The sequence below is a fragment of the Octopus sinensis genome, linkage group LG1 (assembly GCF_006345805.1).
Source record: "Octopus sinensis linkage group LG1, ASM634580v1, whole genome shotgun sequence".
NCBI lineage: Eukaryota > Metazoa > Mollusca > Cephalopoda > Octopoda > Octopodidae > Octopus > Octopus sinensis.
In genome coordinates this window covers 187,687,098-187,695,204 of record NC_042997.1, presented here as the reverse complement: position 1 = coordinate 187,695,204, position 8,107 = coordinate 187,687,098, and the positions used below count along the sequence as shown (strand labels likewise).

The window sequence follows — 8,107 nt, the reverse complement described above, 5'->3', positions numbered from 1 at the left end:
ACATTTGTGTCAGGGCAAGTCTTTGTAGCTCAAGAAAGAAGAAAGTCTTTGACATATGGTTGTAGTGCTCAGCAGTTACTGTTACAGTTGCACCATGTTTGTCCTCAAAAAAAGTAAGGGCCACTCATAAGTCACTGCACACCACACTGTAACCCTCTCAGTGTGCAAAGGCCTTTCGTGCATAATTTGAGGACTTTCACAACCCCAAAACCTACAGTTTGTTTATTAATATAATCAGAAAGGTTAAAATGAGCTTCATCTGGTGTGACCAAGTGATGGCTAAAATCCTCTTCCTTCCTGCACGTATTGACAAACAAAAAGTCTCTAAAAGTCTTTCTTTGCACCTTATCTGGCAGAAGCAATTGCTGTACTAGGTGTACCTTATATGGATACAAGTGTTGGTCTTATTTTAAAATCCTTTTAACACTGGTTGTGAAATATTGAACTGTTGAGCCAGTCAATGCATGGACTTTGAGGGACTTCGTTCAATAGTTTTTCCCACACTTTGGTAGTTCTCTGCACTATGAGATGTTCAAGGTTGATCTGAGGATTTTTCTTCTCAGTATTGTCTGTCTCATGGAAGTTTGTAACAGTATGCAAAATCACATTTTGAGATGGTACCTGTTGCTTTCCAAAATGCTGTTGGAGTTTTCTTTGGGCTGCAACAATAGATCTTTGGCTGGTTAAATATGCTTTGACCATATATACAATTTCTTTTGGAGTTCACAACATTATGAGGGTTACTAAAACCAACTACATGTAAAAAATAGTAAAATTGTAGATAATATGTTGAACTCCTGTATATCAGTTATGTAATAAATATATTTGGTACTCTATGTCATTTTTATAATCCAAGACACTAGCATTTAAAATGTGTCCCATCATTCTGGCCCACCCTGTATATATAGGGTGGTAAGGTAGTGAGCTAGCAAAATTTTTAGCACACCAAGCAAAATGCTCAGCAACATTTCATCCATCACTCTGAGTTCAAATTCTGTCAAGGTTGACTTTGCCTTTTATTCTTTCAGGGTCAGTAAAATAAGTACCAGTTGAACACTCTATGTGATCAACTTCCCTACCCTTCAGAATTGCTGGTATGGTACCAAAATAAGAAATATATATATATATATATATACAAGATAAGAAAATGGAGAAATACATCTAAATCAAATATCAAATACCAGATAATACTCAATCACATACTTTATTAAACCACTACATAAGAGACTGTAGGGTTAAACATAAAAAAAGCAGAACAAATCAGTGTACATAAAGGAATGTACATAAAAAAGTGTACATAAAAGAGTAATGTTGTATAGTGGTTTAATAAAGTATATGATTGAGTATTATCTGGTATTTGATATTTGATTTAGATGTATTTCTCCATTTTCTTATCTTGTATTAGTAATTTGTGGTAAATCATTTTACCTTTGCCCATATAATACAGTAAATGAATTGATTGCATCGCAATCCTTAACATTTATGTATTAACTTTGTTGGGTACTTCACTAGCAGTATATTGGATATATGTTATCCCATGGAGGGTTGCATTTACAACCCCTATCTCAATTTGTATATATATATATATATATATATATATACATATATACACACACAGGGCATCCCAAACAAAGTGTACACACGTTGAATGATTATAAAGTGAGAGTTGAATAAATTTCATTATATTTTCAAAATATAATAGAATCTACACACTGAATTTAATTTTTTTATGAATTCCTTTTTCTGGTTCAAGCATTGCTGATAATGTGATGTGAAGCAGTGGAATTGCAAGCATCAAGAAACATTACATTCAGTAATTGTGAACATTCTCATTCAATAGCTGCCCTTAATTCATTTATTTCTGTGCTAGTATTGTAAACTTTATCTTTTAAGATTCTCCAGAAAAAATAAGTCTAGTGGTGTGAGGTCTGGTGAAAGTGGAGGGTTTTCTGCTGAACCTTTTCATCCAATCTTTGGCAAAATCTTGAGGTAGGCCCTTACATTAACATAGTTGTGTAGGGGTGCTTCATCTTGTTAGAAATAAAACTCCACATTTTCAAAGTTCTCTTGAATGCTTGGTTTTGACAGATTATTGCTGCTGTTGAAGAATAATGGTCCAATTTACAATGTTCTTCTGTAATATATGGATTCTCAGGCTCCCAGTAGGTGTAATTGTGGTAGTTAACTGAGCTATTTAATTTAAATGTAGCTTCATCACTCCAAACATGTGTGTGTATGTGCATGCACACATGCACACACGTATATGTATATACATGTATATGACAGGCTTCTTTCAATTTCCATCTATCAAATCTATTCACAAGGCTTTAATCAGCTTGGGGCCCCAGCAGAAGACTCTTGTCCAAAGTGTCACTGTGGGAGTCAACTCAAGCTTCTTAATCACTCAGCCGTGTGTGTGTGTGTCTACTGAAAAAACATTTGAAATATAAAAGAACAAAAAAAGATGTTATTTTTGTTGTTGTTGTCATAAATTCACTGAACCTCTATAAGCAAAGGCACCAAAAAGTTATAGTGTCCCAGATAGCTGTAATGTAGAGAGCCAGTCCTTTAGCAAGTATGAACAAGGGCTAATTGTTGTTTTGCAAAAAAAGAAAAAAATAGCAAAACAACAACAACATACAAACAATTAATAGTTAGCTCATAAAATATATTAAATAATGTTTCTTTGTGAATTCTGTCAGTTTTCCCATCTGAAGTGTGAGGTTGAATTTGATAATTTTGCAGTGTCAAGCTCAGTAACCCAAGGTACTTGTCAGCTGTAGTTTGAAATTAGGTTGTGGTATCTCAAGCATTGTTCAGTGTTGCTTGTCTTTTTATTTAAATAGAACAGCTGTTTAGAACTAAATATGTGTGTGTATAATTTCTTTTCTACTATTGGCACAAGGCCTGAAATTTTTGGGAAAGGAGTAAATTGTTTATATGATAAGAAATCTTTGAACTTTAATTCATCCCGTATCTCTATTTATTATTATTCTGATCCCCCTAGTCGCCACTCTGTTTACTAATTATTTATTATTTATTATTATTCTGATCCCCCTAGTCGCCACTCTGTTTACTATTTCAGCCTCGCCTCGTTTTTGCATATTCTGTATAATTCATTAGTTATCGTTATAGATGTTTAAGATCTCCCTTACAGAGCTGATCAAATTGGCCGCCGATTCTTCGCGGGGTTCTCTTCCCTTCTCTCCCCCTCTTTTATATTGTCTGGACTCCTCTCTTCCTACTCCTCTCCATGGCTATGCATACTTAAGCTAGTAACCTGCCTCATTCTTGATTTCGAATTCCTTTTGCCAAGTCTGTCCGTAAACGAAGTGATCCCAAGATAAGAAATCTTTGAACTTTAATTCATCCCGTATCTCTATTTATTATTTATTATTTATTATTATTCTGATCCCCCTAGTCGCCACTCTGTTTACTAATTATTTATTATTTATTATTATTCTGATCCCCCTAGTCGCCACTCTGTTTACTATTTCAGCCTCGCCTCGTTTTTGCATATTCTGTATAATTCATTAGTTATCGTTATAGATGTTTAAGATCTCCCTTACAGAGCTGATTGAATTGGCCGCCGATTCTTCGCGGGGTTCTCTTCCCTTCTCTCCCCCTCTTTTATATTGTCTGGACTCCTCTCTTCCTACTCCTCTCCATGGCTATGCATACTTAAGCTAGTAACCTGCCTCATTCTTGATTTCGAATTCCTTTTGCCAAGTCTGTCCGTAAACGAAGTGATCCCAAGATAAGAAATCTTTGAACTTTAATTCATCCCGTATCTCTATTTATTATTTATTATTTACTATTTATTATTTATTATTATTCTGATCCCCCTAGTCGCCACTCTGTTTACTAATTATTTATTATTTATTATTATTCTGATCCCCCTAGTCGCCACTCTGTCTACTATTTCAGCCTCGCCTCGTTTTTGCATATTCTGTATAATTCATTAGTTATCGTTATAGATATTTAAGATCTCCCTTACAGAGCTGATCGAATTGGCCGCCGATTCTTCGCGGCGCGCCCGCCCTACCCACCCCCACCACCAATACCGGATATCTCTATTTTGCTCCAACTATACCGGATGTCGTTTCTCCCACCACCATTATAGGTGTCTACTCTTTGAACCCCCCTCTTCAATACGTTATTTCACCATGCATTACCCCTCCCTCGATATCCTACGTTCTACTTGCCTAGAACCTGTCCTCTGAACCACCCCTCCCACTGGTGCTCCCCTATATTTCTGTCCCCCCCCCCATAAAAAGCACCATCCAAACGTGGCCGATGCCAGACCCCTCTGGCACCTGTGCAGGTGGCACGTAAAAAACACCCACTACACTCGCGGAGTGGTTGGCGTTAGGAAGGGCATCCAGCTGTAGAAACACTGCCAGACTAGACTGGAGCCTGGGGCAGTCCCGAGCTCCCCAGACCCCGGTCGAAACCGTCCAACCCGTGCTAGCGTGGAAAACGGACGTTAAACGATGATGATGATGATGATGATGACCCCAGTGCTTAACTGGTACTTACATCTACACATTATTCTCAGCAGGGGAACAATGTTTATATATATATATATATATATATATATATATATATATATATACAAGTAGGAGTCCACCAAGGCTCAGTTCTCAACCCCTTCTTCTTTATCTTTGTCCTCCAGAGGAATTCAAGACCAGCTGTCCCTGTGAACTCCTCTACACTGATGATCTTGTTCTTATAGCTGAATCACTACCTGATCTAGAGAAGAAATTTCAGGTGTGGAAACAAGGTCTGGAATCTAAAGGCATTAGGGTTCATTTGGCAAAAACAAAAATCCTAGTAAGTAGGAAAACAGAAGTGAGCTGGTCATGCTGGAAGGGCATTGGTAGAAACTCCATATGTTGTACCCAGTGCAAGCTTTGGACACATAAGAGGTGCAGCAGTATCAAAGGAAGGTTAACAGAGAATATAGTCATTGTGTGTGGCAAACATGCAGGTACAATGAGTACTAAAACTACACAGACAATAGGCTCCCACAAATGTTTGGGTGAATCATTAGATGTAATAGATAGCTTCTGTTACCTAGGAAACCAAGTTAGCAGTGAGGGAAGGAGTTCTGAAAGTGTAGTTGCTAGAATAAGAACAGGCTTGGCAAAGTTCAGAGAGCTTCTACCTTTGTTGGTAACTAAGGGCCTCTCCCTGAGATTGAAAAGCAGATTGTATGATGACTTTGTACATACAGCTATTTTACATGCAGGGGCAGTGAAATGTGGGCTTTGACTACAGAGGACTTCTGAAGGCTTGAAAGAAATGAAGCTAGCATACTTCGGTGGATGAGTAATGTCAGTGTGCATGCATGGCAGAGTGTAAATGATTTAAGAGGAAAACTGGGTATAAGAAACATCAGATGTTGTGTGCAAGAGAGAAGACTGCACTGATTTGGTCATGTGGTGTTTGTGGATGAGGACAGCTGCATAAAGAAGTGCTGAGCTCTAATTGTGGGGAGTACCTGTGGAAGGGATGGATCCAGAAAGACGTGCGATGAAGTGGAGAGAAATTATCTTTGGATGCTGGGCCTCACTGAAGAAATGACAAGGGATCGAGTGATGTGGTGATTTACTGTACTTGATAAGATGCATCAAGTTAAGTAAAATCACTGTCTTCTACACATACAGACTTGTCCTTTCAGGTGCCGGTGACACTTAAAAAGCACTTGTGCTGGTGCTGCATTAACATACCTGTGCTGTAAAAAACACCCAGTGCACTCTGTTAAGTGGTTGGCATTATGAAGGGCATCCAGCCATAGAAACCATGCTGCAACAGACAGTAGGAGTCTGGACAGCTCCCTGCTAGCCAGCTCCATGTCAAACTGTCCAACCCATGCCAGCATAGAAAGTGGACATTAAACAATGATGATGATATGATGGTAATGATATACATACACACCCATACACACATGCGCATGCACACACACACATACATGAAAATGTATGCACTAGATGAAGTATAAATATTGAAACCTAACATAAACATACAAAATTTACAGAACTAAGTGAAAGCAAAAAGAACTTTATTAGGGCAAAGTGACAAAAAGAAAAGACAAGCATAAATGAATTCATCATCATCATTGTTTAACGTCCGCTTTCCATGCTGGCATGGGTTGGACGGTTTGACTGAGGACTGGCAAGCCAGATAGCTGCACCAGGCAGAGTTTCTACAGCTGGATGTCCCTCCTAATGCCAACCACTCTGAGAGTGTAGTGGATGTTCTTACATGCCACCGGCACAAGGGCCAGTCAGGTGGTACTGGCGACAGCCACACTCAAATGGTATTTTTTATGTGCCAGTAAGGCCATGCTGGTAATGATCACACTCGAATGGTGCATTTTATATTCCACCGGCATGGGAGCCAATCAGTGGTCCTGGCAACAATCATGCTCAGATAGTGCCTTTAATGTTCCACTGGCACGGGTGCCAGTCAGGCAGTGCTGTCATTGGCCATGTCAGTGAATTTGGTTTTGATTGTGATTTCATTTGCCTCAACGGGTCTTCGCAAGCAATGCATATGTAGGCCGGTTACACTGCTAGCATAGGTCATGGGTTATGGTCTCACTTAGCTTGCTGAGTCTTCTCAAGCACAGTATATTTCCAAAGGTCTCGGTCACTAGTCATTGCCTTGGTGAGGCCCAATATTCGAAGGTCGTGCTTCACCACCTCATCCCAGGTCTTCCTGGGTCTAATTCTTCCACATATTCCCTCAACTGTGACATTAAAAAATAGGATGATAAAATAATAAATGAATCCTCTTCATCAACCATTGTTTAAACATTTTCTGTGATTTCAAACAATGTTTAGTATTTGGTGAAGGTGCATGGCTTAGTGGTTAGAGTAATCATAAGATCATGAGTTCAATTTCCATTGGTGCACTGTGTCCTTGAGCAAGACACTTTATTTCATGTTGCTCCAATCCACTCAACTGTCAAAAATTGATTATATCTGTAATTCAAAGTGCTGACCTTGTTACATTCTTTATTACCCTGAATCTCCCTGAGAACTATGCTAAAGATATGCATGTCTGTGGAGTGCTCAACCACTTGCACACTAATTTCATCAGCAGGTTAACTGGAACCCTCATCGTCATAACTGTTGGAGTGACAGTTTTGTTTAGTATTCAGTAGCTACAACTCTGAAGTTATTTGGGAGTAAATACTGCAGAACAAGATGATAGAATAAATTATAAGGAGATGGGGCAGCAAAAGACAAGTGAGTGGTCTTTTGACACAGGTAGGATAAGAAAGAAATGTAAATAGTCTTATGACTAAGGCAAGACAAGAATATACAAGAGTTAACATAAAAAGAAAAAAATATAGAGCAGTCTTTTGACCAGGAGAATAAAAATGTAACAGAAAGAAGTTGAAGACAGCCAACCAGTGTAGCACTTAAAGAGTTAAGGATAGAGAGAGAGAGCAAAAAAAAAAAGAAAGCTGAAAGTGAAAGGAAAAAAATGAACTATCTTCTGGGAAAAGTAGCAACAGCAAGCAGAACTGAATGGATAGACAGAGAGAATTACACTACCTCTATGTTTATATAGATATACGGATGATAATTTCTATGTAGTAAACTATCTGGTATATAGGTTTAAAGTGGATATAGTTAAGATCATGCTTTGTGCTAGATCACAGCAAGCATAGGAAAATCCTCACAAGTCAGCTAACAGATGATAAATTTATCTTCTTTTTGTTTAACCTTCAGGTTAAGCCTCTTGTCTTTTTTTGTATATCAGAAACTATATTACCTAATCTATCTTTCCTTTTTTGAGACTGTAGCATGTAATTGGAAGGAAAATTTCACTATTGTTTTAGTATATAGCAAATCAAGTGACTTTAATGAATCTCCCTTGTTGGTTTAATGAATTTAGTGCTATATCATATATTTATTTGTGTTGTATTTTGCATCTTATCCTTAACCCGTTGTTAATAACATCTAGCAGAAAATAAAAATCTGGTTCTATATTTTTACATCAATTTACACTTGTAGCTAAGAAAACTACCTAAACAGTTTATAATATACAAGTTGTGTTGGTTTATAGAATGAATGAACTAAATGTGTAGTTA

The 8,107-nt window shown here is 37.9% G+C and overlaps 1 protein-coding gene across 4 annotated transcripts in view; it reads left to right on the top strand.

Moving 5' to 3' along the window:
* LOC115213579 (methylcytosine dioxygenase tet3-A-like) overlaps nt 1-8,107 on the top strand; it is an 85,201-nt gene that overhangs the window by 16,789 nt on the left and 60,305 nt on the right. The gene's annotated exons all lie outside the window — the stretch shown is intronic.